The sequence below is a fragment of the Schistocerca nitens genome, chromosome 8 (assembly GCF_023898315.1).
Source record: "Schistocerca nitens isolate TAMUIC-IGC-003100 chromosome 8, iqSchNite1.1, whole genome shotgun sequence".
NCBI classification, from domain to species: domain Eukaryota; kingdom Metazoa; phylum Arthropoda; class Insecta; order Orthoptera; family Acrididae; genus Schistocerca; species Schistocerca nitens.
In genome coordinates this window covers 171,948,189-171,972,813 of record NC_064621.1, presented here as the reverse complement: position 1 = coordinate 171,972,813, position 24,625 = coordinate 171,948,189, and the positions used below count along the sequence as shown (strand labels likewise).

Genomic DNA, 24,625 nt, shown 5'->3' with positions numbered 1-24,625 from the left:
CAACCACTAGTTCGACTATCGACCCTACGACGACTTCAGTGAAAAAAGCCTGCTGCTTCATCTTTGCAACGGCGTCTAACTTCACCATAGCAACCAGTGATTCCAAATGGTTCACTGACAGGCCTGGAGAGGGCAACCCATGTACTGCCAAACCGAAGTTCATTTTCCTACATATTTAAATATTTTTAATGCTTCTTAATTGACAATAGCTGTTTAATAAGCTAAGTTTAGTGTGTATTTATTTCTAATTCTTGACAATGTTCTTTTAACTAAGAAATTTTAAATTCTAATTCGACTTATAACTCATTGGTTAATAATGACATCATGCATTCAGCAGTGGGTGGAGCCTCCATTATATATAGTAAGACGTGCACTGGTTTCTCCAGTAGTGATTCTCCAACAGAAAGAGGTTCCTACTCAATGGTAATTCAACGTTTTATAGCTTTATAACTTTATGTATTTTGTTTAATGTATGTAGCCCTCTAATTAGAGCTTTGTATACAACTTATAGGTCTGAAGATGACCACAGTAGTGGTCGAAACCGGTCACCTTGTTAAATAAATCGGGATCAAGACTGTTTTTAGTAGTAATTATTTATAAGACATTGATCACTGCTGTTCCCATAATGCATTCAAAAGTAATACAATAAAGGATCCTTCTTTCTATGTATTCGCAATACATTACATTTGTCTATGTTAAGGTGAGTTGCCACTCCCTGCACCAAGTGCCTATCCGCTGCAGATCTTCTTGCATTTCGCTGCAATTTTCTAATGCTTCAACTTCTCTGTGTACTACAGCATCATCCGCGAGTAGTAGGAACCAGTAACCGTTGATATTTTCTGCGTGTCAGAATATTGATTGGAACAAGATCTGTATCGCGCTTATCTCCCATTGTGGTTAAAGTATTTGACTGACTGTATATTGTCGGAAGGAGTTGCAAACAGAACGCTCGTCTTTTATACCGAAAGAGGGAACTCAGAATGTGGTAGTTGTTGAAAATAAAAAACACGTAGAGCGGTAGGGAATCCTCATAGAATTGCTAAGATATAAAGCCACTGTAAGACACCTCTCAAATGTGATTCAACTGCAGGGGAAGTCAACTGTTCTGAAACTGAATCCTTAATCCTACGAAAACCAACGACATTTCCTCTCCGCTGCAAAATCAACTGTGCCAAGAATCCCAGGAGACTTTCTCCCTCTCACTCTGTTAAAGGTGATTTAGCAGACCTCAGCCCCCAATGTCGTCATTATCCTGACTGCGCCACGCAGCCCACAGCTTCGTCCAAAGCTGGCGATTGGACTGTGCATGGACGCGACAAGCAATTTGATATATAATTGCAGTCACTATCTCTCGGTCTTACCCACCATCACCCCAATAATACCACTAACTCAGTATTAAAACTGTCGGATGTTCGATATCTACCGATTAAAACGCAAGTAAGACAAGAGGAAAATTAAAACAGATTGACAGGAATACGTGACGGACTACTCACTTACGAAAACACCGAATGAGCGAGCAACCCTGCCATCACAATAAAAATTTGTCACTAAAATTTTGGGGAATATTTCAGACTTTTGACAAAACCCCGAAAAACGTGTGTCATTTTCAGCTAAAGTAGTGGACAAATCTATCAGTAAATGATATTCAGTAGCTTTGTACTCCATGCGAAGACAAGTGAGAATTACCTCAAGTCGTCTGCGTGATTGGAAGCCGAGTTGTTGACTTTGCTAGATGCAGCTTATTGTCTTTCATTTGCGGCCACTCTTATTCCTACCGAGGCATACCTCTGTACCATAACAGTGAAATTTTGAACTCGGATTGGACAATGTTTAGGAAGGATAGGACTGATGCTGTGGGAGGCGGTGTGTTCATTGCAGTTAAAAGATCTTTAAACGCAGTTGAGGGCGATACTGGGTCGGACTATGAAATAGTCTGGATAAAGCTGTCAATCAGACATGGATTGACCATTGTATTAGGACATTTTTTTAGACCACCATCATCCGCAACAAACGTCACAGTACGTTTCAGGGAAAGTCTTGAGTACATAAGAAAAAATATCCAAATTTTCCATTAGTTATAGGTGGAGGCTTTAATCTAACATCCATTGACTGGGAAAATTACACGTTTATCACAGGGGGCAGAAGCAAAGACTCGTGTGAAGTTATTCTAAGAGCGATCTCAACATACAACGTTGAGCAATTGCTTAGAAAACCAACTCGAGATGGGAACATATTAGATATCCTGGCAACAAACAGACCTGATCTTTTTGAGAAAGTTTAATCCAGAAGAAGGTATTAGCGACCATAATGTCGTTGTGGCTTCTACGTCAGTGGAATTTGCAAAAAAACCAAAGAAACAGCGTAGAGTTTTCTTGTTTTGGAAAGCAAATAAAAGTGTCATTAATGAATATCTTCATAGTCAGCTCTAAGCATTCACCTCGGGACACAAAGACAATGAGCATCTTTGTTTGGACTTTAAAGGTATCGTCCACCACGTGCTAGAGAAGTATGTGCCTAGCAAAAATATAGGGCACGGAAAGGATCCACCTTGGTACAACGAAAATATTACGAAGCTGCTGAGAAAGCAAAGAACTTTGCACGGTCATTTCTAACGTAGTCACTGCCCCACTGACGAAATGTAATTATGTGAAATGAAAGTAGCTGTCAAAAGGTCAGTGAGAGATTCTTTTAACGAATTTGAAAGCAATATTTTATCTGCAGATTCTAAAAATAACCCCAAAAAACTTTGGTCGTATGTAAAATAAATGAACGCTACAAATAATTCATTACCTTCTCTTGCTGGCAGTACGGGTAATGTAACGGATGATGATAAACATAAGGCCGAAATTCTAAAACTAGCTTTCAAAAACTCGTTTATGGTAGTGCACTAAAGCACCATTCCCCCTTTCAACTACTGAACAAACGCAAGCATAGCTGACATAGTGTTTAGTGCATCTGGGATTGTAAAACAGTTAAGATCCTTAGGCGCCAGGAAGCCATCTGGCCCAGACGGTATCCCCGTAAGATTATATGTTGACTGTGCTACAAATATAGCACCATTCTTATCCATCATCGATCAGAGATCATTGGAACAGTGGAAAGTTCCACGGGACTGGAAGAAGGTCCATGTCACAGCAATCTATAAACGGGTAGAAAATCGGATGCACATAATTACCGGCAAATTTCACCGACATTGATTTGTTGTAGAATCATGGAACATATTTTGTGTTCAGACGTAATGACCTTTCTAGACTCTGAGAACTCATCTGTAGAACCCAGCACGGTTTTAGAAACAGCGGCCATGCAAGACACAGCTGACCCTCTTTGTGAATAATATACAACAGGCTCTAGATACTGGCTCCCAGGTTGATGCCATATTTCTTGACTTTCGAAAGGCGTTCGACTCAGTTCTGCACTGACGCTTGCTCCAAAAAGTGCGCGCTTACGGTCTATCCGATGACATATGCGATTGGATAGAAAGTTTTCTAACAGAAAGAGAGCAGTATGTCGTCCTGAATGGGACGACTTCAACAGAAACAAGCGTAACTTCAGGCGTGCCTCAGGGCAGCGTAATAGGTCCGTTGCTGTTTACAACTTACATAAAGGATCTAGTTGATGGTATTGACAGCGGCATTAGACTGCCTGCCGATGATGATGTAGTCCACAGGAAAGTAGTATCACATTGAAATTGTGAACAGATCAATGAGGATTTGCAGAAAATAAATGCGTGGCGTAATGACTGGCAGTTATCTCTCAATAGTTGTAAGTGTAACGTACTGTGTATAACAAGGTGAAAATCCCCGTTAATGTAAGAGTAGAAAATAAATGCCCAGTCTTCGGAAGCGGTAACGTCCGTCAGGTACCTGGGTGTGACTATTTGAAATGAACTCAAATGGAATGATCAGATTACACAAGTAACGGGCAAGGCGAGATTTAGATTTCGGTTTATCGGTAGAATGCTGAAGCGATGCAGTCGTTCAGCAAAGGAAATTGCTTACAAGACGTTCGTCCAGTCCTAGAGTACTGTTCGTCTGTATTGGACCCTTACCAGTTGGGTCTGATTCAAGAGATTGAGAAGGTCCAAAGAAGAGAGGCAAGATTCGTGACTGGTACATTTAGCCATCGCGAGAGCATTACAAATCTCATAGAAAGTTTGAAGTGGGACACACTTGCAGATAGACGGCTGCTCACTAAATTCCGAAATCCGATCTTCGCCGAGGATGTAGAGCGTATATTACTACTACCAACTTTCAAATCGCCATTTAAAGATAATGGAAATTAGAGCTCGTACTGAGGCGTTCAGTCAGTCGTCTTTTCCTTCGCGCGATCCGCGAGGGGGGAGGGGGGGGGGAATATGACTTTGGCGCGATTTGTGCCCTCCGTCACAGACCGCGTAGTGGCTAGCGGAGTATAGCTGTAGATGTAGATCCGTAAAAACATATAAATTGTTGTGGTGCTCATTTAAAATGGGGTAAAATGCGGTATTTAAAACAGACGCAGAAGTACCACCTATCATGTACCGCACTAAATCCAAAATTAATCCTTATACCTACAGTGACCAGGGTGGCAATCGGTGGATTTGAAGTTGCCACTCATCGACTGTCCCCAGCATATATTTCACACAGCCCCAAAACTGCTTGGTTGCTTGCCGACGATTTATAAAAAGGTGTTCCATAACTGGACGGGCAACAGTACGGATGGCCAGTGAATTGGGAGCGGCGTAGAACTTATTGCTTGACCCATCATTAGGAGCTGCCGCCAGATGGTGAGTGGTGGTTCCCTATCCTCAGCACAGAGACTGTGGATGGGGATGTTCCCGTAAGCACCAATGGCCAACATGATCCCCTCATGGTTGATAGCGCTGGTGATCCTCAGGTGAGAACGTCTTTCTGATCTGTACACCGTGCATCCATAGTCTAGACTTGTTCTCACAAAAGTTCTACAAAAATGAAACAGACGCGCCATGGCCTCTCACCAGGACCTGTCACTGAGTAACTTGAATGTATTAAGAGCTTTCTGGGTCCTTGGTAAACACGACAGTTTGGAATCGCAAATGAGACCCAAAAATCTCACAGAATATTTCAAACTGAGAATGATGTCCCTCATATGCTGATCAGTCAAGTAAAAATTACGCCGAGAACGATTAAAATCATACAAACACACTTATCTGAGGAAAGTGTAAAATCTATCTTTGTAGCCCGCCTCTACAGTTTCCTCACTGCAAGCTATAACTGAATGGTATACTGGAGGAGGAACAGGAAACCGTAGAATCGTCCACAAATAAGAAGCACTGCACAGGACTCCTTATCGTATGCGTCATATAAAGTGGGTTAGAAAACACTTTCCTGGGGAACACCATTCTCCAGCTCACAACTGACAGCATACCACCAACTCAGTACCGAAAAAAGCTGATGAATGTGGGGAGGTGTCAACGAAAGCGCCATTACTGGAGCTGCCCGAGAATATTGTGCTTCCAAGTAATGTCGTACAAGCTATTGACGTCAAAAAATATCAATGCTGTCTACTTAGGAAAAACTGCTGGATAGCCGCCTTTAGCTGGATCATGTTGTCGGCAATGGAACGACATCTCCTGAATCCACAATGCGATCAACTAAGGAGTTGTTTCGTCTCAAACATACAGACCACAGGGCAGCTGATCGTCTTGCCTTCACGGCTCTTGAAGGCGACGCTGTGTAACTATAGGCACATGGTAACTCCTTTCTTGGTTTGAGGAGAGGTATCAAACATGATTCTCTCTGCGAGATGGGAAATTGTCCTGTATGCCTACCTAATTAAAACCATCGAGGAGAATTACCTTTGATGTTGCTGGAAATTGTCTCAGCATGCTGCACGAAATTTGGTCGACACTGGACGCAGTACGAAGAGCCTCACAGACCGTCGAAACCAGCTCTCATGTCAGAGTATAAAACTGAAGCTCAACTGCATCTCTCCTTGGTCGTGTGGTAGCGGCTAAACGCTAGAACCTGACCAGCAACGGCAGCGGTCGTCGTAAAATGCTCTGTCATTGTCAATGATGTCTCCAGGCGGCTTTGGAGGCACCCCTGTTCAGCACCGCTGCTGTTGGTAAAAGAGTGCATTTACATGAAATCCTCCTGATAGATTCTCACACTTTGGTAGATCGAGTGGGTCGGCTGATAGAGTCCAGACGTGTGTCATGACTTTATCTTGCTCTCGTTGATTATGCGTCAAGTTTTGGGTCTCACGGCTCTGAAAAGCTGCAAGGTTTTCCACTGCTGGGTGTCAGCTAAACCGTCGCAGAGCCACACACCTATCTCGAATTGCTGAGCGGCATTCCTTAGCCTAGCAAGGTACAGGCTGCCTTCTAAGATGACCTGAGGACTTCGGGATGAATACGTTGATGGAGTGGTGGTTCACACATGCGACAGGAACCAGCAATTCATGAACGCTGCCTCTGTGTTCAAACGTAGCCAGGTGGTTGAACAGCATCTATTTAGCTCTGCTAATCATCCATTTCGGCGGCTCTCTTTCTAGGTGAAAGGTAGGTGAATCTAAAGTGAGAAATGGTCGCTGGAATAAATCCGATTCCTGATTCAGAAAACATGTTTCGCCAGTCTCTAGAAAGTTAGTTTGTACGTACATAGAGGTACGAAGATAATGCCTCGAATTTGAGCAGCAGAGACGGTGGAGGAAAACAACATCAAAAAGGCTAAAAGGTACGTGCACTGGCGAGGAAAATGTTACGAAAGGCAGTGGTAGTGCAGTCACACACTGAGAAATAAGGATGTGATATACGTGTATAGATTTAAGTACATTTGTGTATGTACTTTATGTTTAGTAAGTAGGATTTTTGTGATAGTTTTGAAGGTTGATAGTATCATGATGTACAAAAAGAATAAGACGAGCATTTTTGGTGCATGGAGGTGGGATAAACACTAGGGATAATTTTGGTGTGCAGAGGTCGACTGATAATGTTTCTTCGGTGTAAAGGTAAGAATATTTTCCATAAAATGTGTAAGTTAAATGTTTTGGAGTCAAATTCATTTGGGGTGGTTTTAGTTTATCATATGTGTTGTATATATAAGATACGTAAGCCTTTCTTTGAGATAACTGTACTATGTGAAATTAATGAGGAGGAAATTAATTTGATGTAAAGATTAATTTAATTGCGGGATCTGTTACGATTTTTGGAAATCTACGCCGAACATCGCTACTGCGTAGTGTAAGCGTTTGCAAATACACTGAAACTACGAAATAAATGTTAAGTAGTACAATTGGCTGAATAATGAAGCGCAATAACAATTTATTGATAAGTGCTACTATAGCCCATGCGCAATACTTGTTACATCTAAATCGAGCGTAACAGCACAGATGGCAGAAATTTTAACGCATTTTATTATGTTTTTCTTATCATTTGATTCAAACAACTAGCTAAGAGTCTTTTCTGCTGTTGAAACGCATCTTTTGCCACGCCAATCTGTCCTTGTTATCTTTCTCACAATGTATATCTTCCCTAATCCAGCTTTCTAAATACTTGAATGCTCTCACCTGTTCCATGGTTTTACTCTTCTTTTCTTTAACCTTATAACCACGCCTTTCGTTTCCTTTTTATTTAGTTTCAAACTCTTTGCTATACAGGAACCAGTCAGATCATGTAGCATTTGAATCAGTGTATCTTCAATTTCTGCCAGAATCACCATGTCGTCTGGAAATCTTATGCATTCTAATGCCCATCAATCTAACCTGACGCCTCTCTTCCCATCCAAACAAGTTTTCACTATTTCCTCCAAATAAATGTTAAATAGGATTGGTGACTCATAACAGCACTGTATGAAGCCTCCGCCGATTTTTCCGTCTTTTGAGGTCTCATTTCCTTATTGCACCCTTGTCTTCTCACTCAAGTACAGGTTTGCAATCAGTCTTCTATCCTTCCACTTTCTTCTTCAAGATATCCGTCAGCTCATCGCATTGCACTTGGTCAAAGGCCATTTAGAGGTCTATGAAGACCGCAACTACTTCTTTGGACATTTTATATATCTTTCGCCAATAGCCCTTAGAAGTCCACTGGCAACCCGTGTCCCTTTTCTGCTTGTGACACAATATTGCTCCTCTGTGAGTGCTTCTTCTAGCCTTCCTGATCGCCCTCTATTCAGAATTCTACGAAAACCTTTGCTACCTGCGATATTAGGCTGGTAGTTCTGTGTCCTTCAGACTTTTCTGAATTCATCCTCTTTGTGATTGAGGCTACTGTGGACACAAGTGTGGACACAAGTAAGTCCTCAAGCTATTCCGCTTTGTCGTAGATGTAGCTGAAAAGAGAGGTGAACTCCTTTTCACCTCCTTCTCTTAAACTCTTTAAGATTTCTGCTGGAATGTCGTCTATACCAAACGCTTTGTTGTTTCTCTTTTCAACCAAAGCCTTACTTATTTCTCACACTAGGATAAAATCTCCCCTTTCCTTTTCGCTTACGACTTCTTCCTTCTCAATCTGCATATCATAAGGTCTTTGATCAGCTTTGTGGAGACTTCCGATATACTCTTTCCACCTATCCTGAACTTCGCGTGGGTTCCATCTTTCCTTTCTGTCTCCACATTAGTTTCTTTCCTCCTTTCGTGAAACGCTGTCTTGCTGGTTACTCGATGTACCTTTCCGTATTCCAGTGGAGGCAATATACTCTACCATGCAAACATTTGGGGTTACTCGTCTGGTATGAGACGAGGGGGGGGGGGGGGGGGTAACGGGGGGCCTAACCGCACAATAACCCTGGGTCCGGTGTGGGCCGCTGGTGGGGTAAGTGGACTGCTGCAGGGACGAAGCCTCTCCGTCATTTCTAGCTCCCCGGTTCAATACACTGAACACCATACCCACACACTAAAACGAATGCAGTAAGGTGGCGTTGAGCCCAGAAGGGTCTCGAGTTGTTCAGAGTTATGATGGACTTTTGGACCTTTTTGCAGGAACGACATCTAAAGATCGTGAGCAATCCGGAATACCGACAGTATTTCTTTAACTTCATATGAAGTGCATTTCAAGACCCTCCGCATAGCTGGAACATCCAGGGTCGCGGAAGTTAAATTACAGATGCGAAGAAACAATGAGGGGAAGATAAGAATCGGTGGATATCATATGCGTACGAGAAGACATACCCAGATGGCAGAGCACGGAGAGGTGGGATTGGAGATACGATTCTTCATTGCGCTGTGTGTTTCTTTCTTTATGAACATTAGCTCAGTTTATTAGCTTTCAAGCAATACAGAAATATTGTTTGTAATATGATAATGAAGTGGTTGTTACCGAAATTTTACTTCACTTAAATGTTATATGTGAACCAGGATTTGCTTTAATTTTAAGCATAGGTGGAGAAGTATCTTTTTAACGTATATATATGCACACTCGCACTTCATAAATTGAAGTACAATCTCATTTTGTAATTCCAACAAAAAGGTAGTTGTCTATTGTTACTGTTTAAATGTACAAACGGCCGTAGAGCACTTGCCTGCAAAAAATACACATATAAAAGGAAAACATAATAGTCTTTCCTTTCAAAAAAGAAAAGTTAAGGCGACCGCTCGCGTAATGCGAGAAATGCGGGTTCTAGTCTCAGTGTGGCACAAATTTTCTTCATTCTTATTCGCAGCACAAGCTCGTTCCTAAACGAATACATTTCCTGTAAATCAATTAATGTTTTTCACAAACTAACTGCTTCATTCTTTCAATTTAGTGATTTAGTCTTATGGATTCAACTATTTTACGTTCCACGAAAGACGTTGGTTGATGTGTTAATGAAAGCAGTCCGTTGTTATCGGCTGCACGTGCTTCTTAATATTACGCTTAGATGTGGTGTGTTGCCTGTGTTACGAACTGGTTAATAAGTTGTATAAGTAAAGCTATACAGTAAGCTCCAAACTGTTCCTTTACTATATATAGCACGCAGTTGACGAGCTCTTTTTCATTGTCCTAACACAATCTAATTAATTTTTGTGGAACGAAATACGTCACTAATTCTGCGTATCAGGGATTCGACAGTTTGTGGGTAGGTCTTTAGGAGGTATGTGACATTTAAGTTGTACGCAAATGTCATGTAATTCGCGTAAATAAAGGGTCGCTGATTTCCGTACGCGGTGATTGTGTCCGATAGTGACCAAAACGGGTTCAATAGGATTTATATCAAGCGAATTTCGCCACCGAGATATCAATGTGAGTTCACTAAAATGCTCCTCAAACCTCCGCAGTACAGTTCTGGCTCCGAGACACTTACGGTTATACATTCTGAAAGATGAAATTTCCGTCGGGGAAGACACCAAGTATGAAGGAACGCAGGCGGTTCGCAAATGTCACCAAGTCTTCGACCACAGTAGCACTTGAAAACCGAACCAGCTTCGCCGTTTTCGAGACACTCATTCACAGCCTTTGAACAGTGATAATCTGCCCATTGTCAAAGTCGCTTATCTCAATGGATTTCCACGTTTGCAGCTCATATCTTCGCTAGGGTGATCGCTTGTCGCTTTATGTTCCACTTGCATATTTTCGTTACCGCGTCACGTGCCCACAACGCCACCAGGCGTGAGTCAGCGTCGCGGTGGGCAGTTTACATAATGTTTTGGCTGATCAGTGTATGCATATACGTATGTACTATGTTCCACATCCCGTCCCAAAGCACTGGTCCGATTCCAACCAAACTTGGTACACGAATCATTTACTGTCTGAAAACACTATGTGGGTAAAAACCTCCCACCTATGAAACGGGGTGGTTAGGGCTGAAAAAGCAGTGTTGGCCACGCCGCGAGAGTACCAGTACTTCCTTTATCCAGTTGTTTGAGAATGAGAGCATATATGGACTTGAACAACACACTTTACACTTAATTTCACACCTTTACGAAACTTTTTCTCCTGACAACACCCTCTAAATTATGAACAGAAGAAAGTTTGTAGCTTGCTACGTTTTTGCTGTACATGCAGTAAAACTGTACATGAAATATGACATTTTAATTTATTACTTCTTTAATAATGATTGTATTCGTGACACATGTTTCAAGCAGAATTCACTTACACTACTGAATGTACCAAAAAAATTGTACTACTATACGACATTTAAATCAGGAGGTACGACATCATGAACACTGAATGCATGAAAAACTAGAGAATCATGCAAGACGTTGAAATGTATTACTTCGTTTATACAAACCCATTCAAAACACTTCTCGCAGACACTATCCACACTTCAATCTACCTACAAAAATATATCATTGTACGACACATCGTTCAGGAGATATGACGTCAAATACGGAGATGTGAAAAAAACTGCCGCATCATGCATGACGTTTTAATTTATTACTTCTTTGCTATTCAATCTGTTCGCAACACATTCGGCAGGCAGTAGGCAAATATACCACTGGATGTGCTTGCAAAATAATTTCGGCGTGCAGCACATTGTTCAGGAGATACGACGTCTTAAATGTTACACTTCCTGATAAAGGAAATGCAGAGCGAAATTCATTAGACAAACAGGTGAAATACGTGAACAAATACTGCGCGGGAAATACTTTAAATCTGTGTGAAACATACTTGACATGTGCATATGCGAGAAAAGCCACGGGAAAAAAACTCTTTCTAAATTCCTGGATCGATTGTAATCAAATTTGGTACACATATTAACCACAATCTGGAAAGAAACACTGTCGGTGTAATAACCACCAGCCTCCAGTTATGGCGAGCGTGATAACGTAGAGAGAGAAGGGAGGAGAAGGAGATGGACAGAAAGCGAGGGGGAAGGTGGAGATAGGCATAGACAGAAAGAAGAGAAGATGGTCGTAGAGATACAGGAGTAGGAAAATGGGCAGGGAGAGGGCACAGGAGGAGGTGGACCGAGAAAGGAAAGAGGAGGAGTGGATCGAGAAAGGAAAGAGGAGGAGTGGACAGAAAATGAGGGTTGAAGGAGATGGATAAATCAAATGGCTCTGAGCACTATGGGACTTAACATCTATGGTCATCAGTCCCCTAGAACTTAGAACTACTTAAACCTAACTAACCTAAGGACAGCACACAACACCCAGTCATCACGAGGCAGAGAAAATCCCTAACCCCGCCGGGAATCGAACCCGGGAACCCGGGCGTGGGAAGCGAGAACGCTACCGCACGACCACCAGCTGCGGACGGAGATGGATAGAGGGAGTGGTGGAGGTGGAGGTGATGGAGAGGTACAGGGGCTGATGGATAGAGCGAGGAGGGAGGAGAGATGGATAAAGGGAGAAGGGATGGGTAGAGAGACAGAGGAGGAGAACAAAGTGGGAACCAGGAGATGGAAAAACAGAGGAGGGAGGAGGAGTTAGATTGAACATTAGAAAAAATAGATAGCCAGACAAAGCCGGTTTTAATCATCACCTCTAAAACACGAAAACCTTTTCTTTTTTTTTTTTGCAGGTAGTACGTGATTGCAACCCTGGCATACTTTTAACTTCTCTTGATAGTAACATGGCACGCGGTTACTGCAGCTAAAACCAAAACGGTGCAGTCAGTTTCCAATTTATTAGTGAGCTTTTGGCACTCACGTCATTGAAAGGAAATTAAAAAAAAGCGGTGGAACGTAAATTTTTCTAGGCGGCAATCAACTTTTGTCTACCCCTGGTATTGCTTACGAAATTAGTCGCGTTCAAATTGAACACAGTACTTATGAGTTCTGGTTCTTACGTTAATAATCACATGTGCCCCGATCCACCAACCCGAGTGAAATTGAGGCTCACCACGCACTTGCACTCCAGTGGAATAATTTACGGTTCATGTACAACAGGGCATAGGTGACGGCAGTTTCACGTCATTTAACTTTAGAAGTTCATATTTGTAGATAAGGCAACAAAAGCGTTATTTGTGGGCCAACTGTGTATCATCAGAGCTCTTCCGAATATCATGTCAAATACGGTCGGACATGTCAACCGGTGGACTATCGTTTAGCCATAAAAGTGACGAAGCAACACAGCTTCAGTGAAACAAAAAAAATTTTGAACTAGCAGTACTTGGTGTTAAGTCAGATAGTTTAAAAATATCCAGAGCTCACGCCACCATTAATTGCAGTAACTGACTGCAACACGCGATGAGAACGAGAAATCGACCAAATGGTTTCAGTGTGATCCAATTAGCAGTACCGGCAAAGAGTAGCTGTCAGCATGGGAAATTTAACTGTGAAAAGGATTTCCTGATGAATTCAATGTAATATTCTATGTTCTTTCTATTTATACCATCGCCGTCAAAGTTGCCACGTTCACACTCCAGTGGTATCTGTACATGCTGTGCTTAGATGGCCACTTATACAGACTTTTCAGCTACTCCTACCCATGGGTTTTGTGTAGTCCACAGTGTGTGTGCGAACTCCTAAGCGACCAAACAGCTAAGGTCATCGGTCCATAGACTTACACACTACCTAAACTAACTTGCGCTAGGGACAACACACACACCCAAGCCCGAGAGAGGATTCAAACCTCCGGCGGAAGGGCAATCCACAATGCCTTCGAATACCATGTACCAGATTTTCGTATTCTCTCACTCGCTTCTTGAAAACTTTTAGTTCTACAAGAAAAATGAACGGGAATTCCTGTCTTGGAAATTTATTGTAGTTAAATTTTGTGTGGGATACCTTTCCGATAGAGCCCGTTGTTTTCGAGTTACTAAAGAAAACCGCGTTTTAAGGTCATCATGGGGCGTTTGTCTTCAATTCGGACACTGTGACCGATTCCAGTACAGAATTTAACTAAATTAAATTTACTACATAAATGTCACGTTCATTTTTTCTGTAGGACAAATAGTTTGCACCTAGTGACCTAGAGACTATGGAGATTTGGTTTTCAACGACCGAGGTAGTGCAGTGTTTAGCACTTTGGATTCGCATTTGGGAGGACGACGGTTCAAAGCCGCGTCCGGCCACCTTGATTTCGGTTTTCCGTGATGTCCCAGAATCGTTTAAGGCAAATGCCGGAATGGTTCCTTTGAAAAGGCACGGTTGACTTCTTTTCCATCCTTCCCTAATACGAGCTTGTGATCCGTTCCTAATGACCTCGTTGTCGACGGGACGACAAACACTAGTCTCCTCCTCAACATGGTTTTCGAAGGCATTGCGGGCTGCATGAAACAAATAGGTCGGAGCAGCTGAATCTCCCTGTTTACCTACAAGCTGGATAAGCACGCGTCACAAGGCATCTGGTGCAATCTTCTTGTTCGATAACGTGACATAAGCATTAGAAATATACAGGTTGTTAAAATTTGAACAATTTTCCATCTTAAGGGCTGGTGCGAGGCACCTGTGTGCCTGGCTTGCAAAAGCAAAAGCCAGTTCCGAGACAGTATTTTTAGCGGCATAGCCAACCGCTGTGGCCGAGCGGTTCTACGCGCTTCGGTCGCAGGTTCGAATCCTGCCTCGGGCATGGATGTGTGTGATGTCCTTAGGTTAGTTAGGTTTAAGTAGTTCTAGGAGACTGATGACCTCAGATGTTAAGTCCCATAGTGCTCAGGGCCATTTGAACCACTTTTTAGCGGCACCTTGTCGACCGATCCATAACAAATCAGCCACAGAAAGCATAGTGCTTGAGGACTAATCTTACGGATGAAGAGTCAAATCGAATGAAAATCGCGATAAGGCAAACAGGGCTAGAGCATATACCTATACTAACTTACGCTACGAACAGAACACACACACACACACACACTCATGCCCGAGGGAGGACCCGAACCTCGTCCGGGAGGGGCCTCGAAATCCGTGCATGGCGCATCAAATCACGCGTGCAAACTGCGCGGCTCGTCGCGGAAAGGTACAATGTTATTACTCAAGATAAGCCCTGAGGAAGAAAAAGCAGGCAAACGACGAACGAATTATCTGAATGGAATGTAAATAAATAGGTTCGATGAACAACTAAAGAGACGCAAATGCTTACAATTTCATAAAAATTTGGTGATTTATTCAAGAGAACGATATTCACAACATGAGCAAGTCAATAACTTGTTTGTCCATCTCTGCCCCTTATGCAAGCACTTATTCGGCTTGGCCACTCACTAACAGAGTTTTTGGATGTCCATCAATAGCTGTCCAATTGGTGTGGTAGGTCGTCAAAACCACGAGCTTGTAGGAGCGACCAACTCATAATGCTCCCCATTGCTGGTCGTCGGGGCTCAGTTCGAAGAGGGACTCATCATTGATGACAATTCTATTCCAGTCAGTATGAGATCCCAGGCCGAAGACATGTCTTGAGACGCCTCGGACTGCGGTGGAATAATAACGTGACTATCATCCGCCATGCAGCTCGTACAATAGTAAGGGCCGTATGTAGACGATGTTCAACGTTCCATTTTGTTGCCCTTCGAGGCAAGCCATCCTGGGCTTACATTTCAGCAAGACAATGCCAGCCGGCACGCGGCGTGGGTTTTCTACTACTTGTTTTGGTCCTTGCCAAACCCTACCTTGGCCAGCTAAGTCCGGAGCATTTGGGTTCAGCCGTCGAGCCAACTCGGGGTTTGGTGGATCTGTCGCACCAACTGGACAGATTTGGCACGGTATCCCCTGAGGGATCATCCAACAATTCTGAAAGTTTCTGCATGGACGAATAACTGCTTGACTGAGCGCCAGATGTGGACCAACGCTTTACTAACTTGTTCAATTTATGCATTTGTATCACCAATTCTTTCTGAAATTCGTATTACTTGTTCGTCTATACATGTGCATCACATGCAGCGATTTCCGGCGCATTCGGATAATTCCTTCGTGATGAGTCTTGTTTTCTGTCTTAGGGTGTATCTTGCTTGAATACAAACTACCGTAGGTACTTACTAACGAAGAGCTGGTGCAGATGAGTTGTATAAGATAAATATTTTTTAGAAAGTACGAAATTTAGTACCTGTGGTATTACTAACGTTAAGTATTTCAGACTGGGCGAAGTCACCATGTTTATGTAAGTAAATTACATAAAGTTGTAGTTTCGCTCTCGATTATATTTTCTTTTAATTTAAAATTGTACAAATGACGGAGAGAGCAATGTAAAGTACACGTTTTCGTCCATACTGACGTAACCACGTCAATCTTTGGATATATGTTTAACTACCTAAGTGCACTGCCTTGCTAATATGTTTTTGGTTTATTAGATATCCTTAAAACTAAATAGTACGTATTCATTTTCTTCAGCAGTTTTTATCGAAAGAACAAAAACAGCCAAAGAAGACGCATTGTCCTCTTTCTATATCGACATACTAATTTCAAGCAACTGAAAAGGTAATAAAGCATGTTCATTTATTGTGTTTAGCGTAAGGGATGTGTTCGTGCCTTCGCAAAGTGACTAAAAATATAAGCTTCTCAAGCCTCTAATTGAGTTCGTAGCCTGTCCTTTTCTATTACTGCTAAGGGCAAGTATTTTTTTTTATATTTATAACGGCTGGTTTCATTTATGAACTTCGGCCATCTGCTGATTAGTGTTGTGGCATACGAATCCGCAAAACACAAAGTTGCAGGCGTTCTCATACGCTAATGTCGCAGCGCCGCACTGGACAATGCTGTCGCTCATACATGAATTGTTCATCTCTAAATGAAACAGTGATGTCGATCAGATATGAGAAAAAGGAGAAAGAGTAATGCTTCGATCAAAGCCTCTCGAAATCGACTGTTATGTCGTATCTCGCAAAACATTCTCTTTAATAATTGCTTTGATTTTCCATCTGAATTTTAAATTCTCTACAACCTCTCTTCATTTCTCCATTTGGCGTCAAGAATAGAAATTCATTACATAGTTTTCAGGTATGGATCCCTTTTGGGAAGAAGCAGGTCTACTTTTAACTACTTCAGGTAACCTGCAGTGCAGCGCGGAGAAAAATCACATGATAATAAGTCAGGAATGGGTAGGTGGTGTCAAAATTTTCTGGATTATCACAGGTCAGAAATATGGAGCAACGGTCGTAAAATGACAATGAATTAGCTACGAGTGCGCGGAGGGCGCGCGTTTAATTAATTTTTCCAACTGAAACTCTTTTATGTTTAAATAGTGCTCTCACTAATCAAATTAACTGAGGATAATGGTTTCAGCTGAACGCTCAAAGCCAGGCGAACTTAAAATTTCTATCTATGGCTGGTTAAATTAGGTGTGGTTTTTATGTTGTGTTTACTGTGTAAGGCTTCGCTATTAAATCAACTATGCAAAAAATACTCCAATGCCATAAATTTTTTGAGACAACGAAGTATTTTGCAGAACACCACTGTAGCAAATAGTTGACATGTGGTACTGTAAGGTGCAGCGTTATTAACGATGACATCTAAAGGTCACATGTTTAATTTTTTGGTGATGTACACAGGCAACGAATGAAGATTTATTCTAACAAATACTGTAGTAATTGCTCAGTGAGGCGATGTTGGAACAGAAATCAGAAATTAAATTTTAAGTACTTTTATTTCGTCAATGACCCTTCTTTTACGGAAAACTTGACGTAGAACAGATGTTTGACGGACAAAAATGTACGGTTACATACACCCAGACACGTTTGCTTATCGAAAAAACTTCTGTGTGCTCGTCGCTGACTGACTGTCGTTTTATGGCAGTAACCTCAGATAGACGGACATCACACGGTCACTGGTTATTTGAAACAATTTGTTCGCTTCGACTGACACCCCTCCGTTCTGCTGGTGCTAATGCCGTGGTTTTTCTACACCCTATACAGGGTATCCCAGGAGGAACCGTCAATATTCAGGGATATGACAGGAACGATCGTTCGTTGCAGAAAAGTCTTGTAAACATCGACTGTAAAATGCACGCTTTTGGAGCTCCGAGCAGTTGTTCAGTAGAATAGATGTGCTTCACAGTAGCGTAGATGAGCAAGTGCTCATATCTCTTAAGGTACGCATTTTGGAACTCATGAGTATTAGACATTTTTGCTTCGAATGCCAATGTTCGGCGTAACAGTGGAGAGTTTGTCGCTCACCTGTGATCTCGTCTCCCGTGGCGGCAGAGCAGCGGCGGCAGTAGCAGCAGAAGACAACAGCTGCGGTGGGCGTCTGCGGCACTAATGAACAGGTGTCTGTGGCAACAGCAAGGACGCGGGCCGGGCTCACATAATCCCAGCCGGAACGGCACGGAGAGCTCCGCCTCCCCAAATCCAGATCTGTGTCAATAATTGACGACTTGCGGGGTGCCGCTGCGCCCAACAACTGGTAAATATTAACAGCAATGGTGGAGCGTTAGCGTAAAGCAAAAACAGGAAGCTGGCCATGCAAAAACTGCGATGTAAGCGCTTTATATGGCGACACACGGGAACCGAAACTGCCGTAAGAAGACGGCGGCTCGTTTCTCGCACACTTGGCAGGTGGCGTTTCTGTCTTAGCTGAGGGTGAACCATAAGAGTTCCGACCGGTCTTAGAAAGGACTACGACAAAGTCGTTGCTGAATTTAGCGCTTCACCCTGGTGTGTGAGTAGCTTATGCTCATAAAACTTCACACGAAATCAGAACGGAAGTAACGGTGGTGCACATACGTATACAGCACCGTTTACTGCGTCAGTCATTTGTTAAATTTCCACTAGGCGTTTCGGTTGTGGTAGCGACCATATCCCTGGAACGCACAAGATCAAACTTTGGTGACCAACAGAGCAACGAACCGTCCAAAATGTTCATGCAAATTATTTTTAAAATAAATATACTGTCGCGCAATGTAATCATGTTATTTAAATGAATATTAACAGGGCTGCACCAACTGAGCATGAAACAAATGGGTACCAAATCCTTCACAAAGACATATCAATGGGAGGAGGGAGCATCTGGCAATAAATGGAAACGAATTATTATCTTTAAACTTGAAATTTACCCACTGATATTTATAAACAACCACTGACAAGCGGAAAAGGGGTTATAAGAGTAAAGTATAACCTTGGCATAGGTGATCGGGGAGAATAAAACACAGTTATGTTAATAATTCGTGGTCTCAGTGAGTGACTGCGTAAGTACAAGGAAAGATAGGAGCGAACACCATAGAACTGCCAGAATGCACGTCGATAGCCACAAGCTAGATACGCGATTAGACATGCACTCATCTCCCGAGGAGAGCACATTAACCTCAGTCTGAACGACGTTGACGAGTGTGATGCTGGGTTTTCTTAGCACAGCACGTGGAACGTGAATAAGGTGGAAGATGCAATAGTGGCTGGAGAATACGTCTTCTGCTCTCTCTTTGTACTCTGTGCTTCAATATGGACATTCTTCCTGCAGAAGATGAGCTCGTCTCATCAGTCATCTTCCCTATCCTAAACCGAACTCTACAGGGTCGTCCATTGATAGTGACCGGGCCAAATATCTCACGAAATAAGCATCAAACGAAAAAACTACAAGGAACGAAACTCGTCTATTTTGAAGGGGGAAACCAGAAGGCGCTATGGTTGGCCCGCTAGATGGCGCTGCCATAGGTCAAACTGAAATCAACTGCGTTTTTTTAAATAGGAACCCCCATTTTTATTACATATTCATGTAGTACGTAAAGAAATATGAATGTTTTAGTTGGACCACTTTTTTCGCTTTGTGATAGATGGCGCTGTAATAGTCACAAACGTATAAGTACTTGGTATCACGTAACATTCCCCCAGTGCGGACGGTATTTGCTTCGTGATACATTACCCATGTTAAAATGGACCGTTTACCAATTGCGGAAAAGGTCGATATCGTGTTGATGTATGGCTATTGTGATCAAAATGCCCAACGGGCGTGTGCTATGTATTCTGCTCGGTATCCTGGACGACATCATCCAAGTGTCCGGACCGTTCACCGGATAGTTACGTTATTTAAGGAAACAGAAAGTGTTCAGCCACATGTTAAACGTCAACCACGATCTCCAACAAATGATTATGCCCTAGTAGGTGTTTTAGCTGCTGTCGCGGCTAATCCGCATGTCGGTAGCAGGCAAATTGCGCGAGATCGGGAATCTCAAAAACGTCGGTGTTCAGAATGCTACATTAACATTGATTGCAAGCGTACCATATTTCTATGCACCAGGATTTGCATGGCGATGACTTTGAACGTCGTGTACAGTTCTGCCACTGGGCACAAGAGAAATGACGGGACGATGACAGATTTTTTGCGCGCGTTCTATTTAGCGACCAACAGTGGTAACGTAAACCGGCATAATATGCACTATTGGGCAACGGATAATCTACGATGGCTGCGACAAGTGGAACATCAGCGACCTTGACGGGTTAATGTATGGTGAAGCATTATGGGAGGAAGGGCAATTGGCCCCCATTTTATCGATGGCAATCTGAATGGTTGAATGTATTCTGATTTCCTACGTAATCTTCTACCGATGTTACTACAAGATGTTTCACTGCATGACAGAATGGCGGTGTACTTCCAACACGATGGATGTTCGGCACATAGCTCGCGTGCGGTTGAAGCGGTATTGAATAGCATATTTCATGACAGGTGGATTGGTCGTCGGAGCTCCATACCATGACCCGCACGTTCACCGGATCTGACGTCCCGGATTTCTTTCTGTGGGGAAAGTTGAAGGATATTTGCTATCGTGATCCACCGACAACGCCTGACAACATGCGTCAGCGCATTGTCAATGCGTGTGTGAATATTACGGAAGGCGAATTACTCTTTGTTGAGAGGAATGTCGTTACACGTATTGCCAAATGCATTGAGGTTGACGGATATCATTTTTAGCATTTATTGCATTAATGTGGTATTTACAGGTAATCACGCTGTAACAGCATGCGTTCTTAGAAACGATAACTTCACAAATGTACATGTATCACATTGGAACAACCGAAATAAAACTTCAAACGTACCTACGCACTGTATTTTAATTTAAAAAACCTACCTGTTACCAACTGTTCGTCTACAATTGTGAGCCATATGTTTGTGACTATTACAGCACCATCTATCAAAAAGCGGAAAAAGTGGTCCAACTTAAACATTCATAATTCTTTTCGTACTACACGAATACGTATAAAAAATGGGGGTTGCTATTTTAAAAAAAACGCAGTTGATATCCGTTTGACCTATGGCAGTACCATCTAGCGGGCTAACCATAGCGCCATCTGGTTTCCCCCTTCAAGGTAAACAAGTTTCGTTCTTTGTAGTTTTTTTCGTTTGACGCTTGTTTCGTGAGATATTTGGCCCTGTCACTATCATTGGACCACGCTGTATACTCTCCAAAAGCCGAAAGTGAAGTGTGCTTTACAGATGCCAAACCGAAGTGTGTTCTCCAAGAGCGATCTTCGCTGCCCACTGAGCGCGGAGATTCCGAGTTCCTATAAAAGAAAAATATCTACCAGCGCTCAACAATGACGTACTCTTTTCTGTCGTATCATACCTCGATCAGTCGTTCAGAGGCGGGCTGCCGGAGCCAGGAGAATTGATTCAAATTGCTTTGAACACTATGGTACTTAACCTCTGAGGTCATCAGTTCCCTAGTACTTAGAACTACTTAAACCTAACTAACATAAGGACATCACACACATCCATGCCCGAGGCAGGATTCGAACCTGCGACCGTAGCGGTGACGCGGTTTCAGACTGTAGCGCCTAGAACCGCTCGGCCACTCCGTCCGGCCCAGGAGGATTCTCCCACTCCTTGACGTGATTCTGAAACTGACGAATGGAATACTCTTTCCATAGGCACAGGTGGAAAGTACGGGCTGTCCTCAAAATGACAGTCTTGTCCAATCAGATGGTTGTATTCTGAAAGTACAAATTGAACGTTACTCCGAAGCATCATAACGAAAATCCACACGCTTAAGGGAAGCCACACCTGTCTACAGATCTCTTATCTAGTTAAAAGGTTTCAGCGAAGAAATCTGTTTCTTTCTACAGAAAGCACGTGGTCCACACCCTCCTGGAGAGAGATTTGCAGAGCCCTTCCTAGAGTCCAAAAGTTTTATAGCAGCAAATTCCTCTTAATAGAACACTTATCGCACACATTCAACTTGTAAGCTATCAAGTCTTGGAAACTCCACTAACTATGTAGGAAAAGGAGAAAAACAAGCAGTGGAGAGAAAACAGCCACCGGAAATGCTAAGCCAGATCTGCAATTACGGAGCAGTGTAACCGAACGGGTACTTCATCAAGGGAATTGGTATATCATCCTCTGAAATATGTTAGTGCAAGGACGCCCGTACGATAGTTTGCAGAGGGGGGGGGGCGACGAACTATATCTGGAAGTATGGAGTATTTTCAATATTTTGAGAGACGAATGGCGACATGAAAGTTGCCATAAAAAATGTCCAGTACGACCTTGTTGATAACCAACATAATATCGACTTTCAAACTACTGTCTTGGAAGAGAAGTACCTGACTACATTATATTTTTTCCTTTTTCTGAGAGTTCGTGTAGGACTGCAACAACCGCCATCCCTCCGTCCCCGCCGCCCCTACTCACCAGGCATTGAGAGAAAAATAGCCACGTCATAATACCATCATCTTCACGCTGACAATTGTGTTGTTACATTACAGGTGTTAGCGTAGGTCACAGACACTTGTTCACAGCAGCAGACCAAGTGTAAAGCAGTTTTCTTTTTCGTCTTTTCCTGCTGATAAAACTAGTTTTCCAGAAGAAGCGACACTGAAATGAAAAAAAAAAAAAAACCTGAATTTCTCAGAGAAAAGTGAATTACGAGGGAAGTAGAGTCGGAAAGATGCTACTTAATGGTATTTACTACACGTTCTCTTCACCGTACATTATAGTTACACTATTGTCTCTCACAAAGATGAGATATGCTACGTTTACATTGAATATAAAGAGAATTGAAAGGTGGAATTACTGTTGTTTGGTTGTTAAATTTAATGTACATCACAATTCAGTAATTATATTAGTTGGTCGCATGCAGAGGAAGACAGGATAGAATAGCAGTCACATTTTTTCTTTTTGCCTTGACCAGGGCTGATGCTTGCCGAGAAGTGGTCAGACTAGATCTGATACGCACTACAACTGTTGTCTGTGGGTTTCACAGAGGAAGATGGTTCCGTTATTTTTTAGTCACATTTTATTTTTTTTTTTAGTAAAATTTCATTTTCATTCGTGGCATGCAAGATAATTCAGTTACACTACTCTTTCTACCTCACTTGTAAATAGAGTAACACCTGTTTACAACATCAACGTTTAAACAACATCTTTTGGCAGAAAAACGAAGCTTCTTGGTGTTTCTTTCGATTTGATAGCTTATCTGTAAACCAGTAATGAAAACATGGCGTTCTGCCGTAAAAGTAACCACAATACTCGTCGGGAAAAGTGTCCATGGCGTTTACCCCAATGACAGTTTTTACTTCCATATATCAATAATACAGATCAAACTGGATTCTAAACCCTTTGCCGAGCGGTTCTAGGCGCTAAAGTCTGGAACCGTACTACCGCTACGGTCGCAGGTTCGAATCCTGCCTCGGGCATGGATGTGTGTGATGTCCTTAGGTTAGTTAGGTTTAAATAGTTCTAAGTTCTAGGGGACTGATGACCTCAGAAGTTAAGTCCCATAGTGCTCAGAGCCATTTGCACCGTTTTTGAAACCCTTTCGTGTACACAGCTGTCATCCGTCATTCTACACTCCTGGAAACTGAAATAAGAACACCGTGAATTCATTGTCCCAGGAAGGAGAAACTTTATTGACACATTCCTGGGGTCAGATTCATCACATGATCACACTGACAGAACCACAGGCACATAGACACAGGCAACAGAGCATGCACAATGTCGGCACTAGTACAGTGTATATCCACCTTTCGCAGCAATGCAGGCTGCTATTCTCCCATGGAGACGATCGTAGAGATGCTGGATGTAGTCCTGTGGAACGGCTTGCCATGCCATTTCCACCTGGCGCCTCAGTTGGACCAGCGTTCGTGCTGGACGTGCAGACCGCGTGAGACGACGCTTCATCCAGTCCCAAACATGCTCAATGGGGGACAGATCCGGAGATCTTGCTGGCCAGGGTAGTTGACTTACACCTTCTAGAGCACGTTGGGTGGCACGGGATACATGCGGACGTGCATTGTCCTGTTGGAACAGCAAGTTCCCTTGGCGGTCTAGGAATGGTAGAACGATGGGTTCGATGACGGTTTGGATGTACCGTGCACTATTCAGTGTCCCCTCGACGATCGCCAGTGGTGTACGGCCAGTGTAGGAGATCGCTCCCCACACCATGATGCCGGGTGTTGGCCCTGTGTGCCTCGGTCGTATGCAGTCCTGATTGTGGCGCTCACCTGCACGGCGCCAAACACGCATACGACCATCATTGGCACCAAGGCAGAAGCGACTCTCATCGCTGAAGACGACACGTCTCCATTCGTCCCTCCATTCACGCCTGTCGCGACACCACTGGAGGCGGGCTGCACGATGTTGGGGCGTGAGCGGAAGACGGCCTAACGGTGTGCGGGACCGTAGTCCAGCTTCATGGAGACGGTTGCGAATGGTCCTCGCCGATACCCCAGGAGCAACAGTGTCCCTAATTTGCTGGGAAGTGGCGGTGCGGTCCCCTACGGCACTGCGTAGGATCCTACGGTCTTGGCGTGCATCCGTGCGTCGCTGCGGTCCGGTCCCAGGTCGACGGGCACGTGCACCTTCCGCCGACCACTGGCGACAACATCGATGTACTGTGGAGACCTCACGCCCCACGTGTTGAGCAATTCGGCGGTACGTCCACCCGGCCTCCC

At 43.2% G+C, this 24,625-nt stretch overlaps 1 protein-coding gene across 1 annotated transcript in view; it reads right to left on the bottom strand.

Moving 5' to 3' along the window:
- Positions 1–18,018, bottom strand: part of LOC126199013 (neuroendocrine convertase 1-like) — a 522,936-nt gene extending 504,918 nt beyond the window's left edge. Inside the window, exon 1 of the mRNA XM_049935697.1 lies at positions 17,921–18,018. The gene's annotated coding sequence lies outside the window, so the exon portion shown is untranslated. The remainder of the gene's footprint in view (positions 1–17,920) is intronic.
- Positions 18,019–24,625: the final 6,607 nt, after the last annotated feature.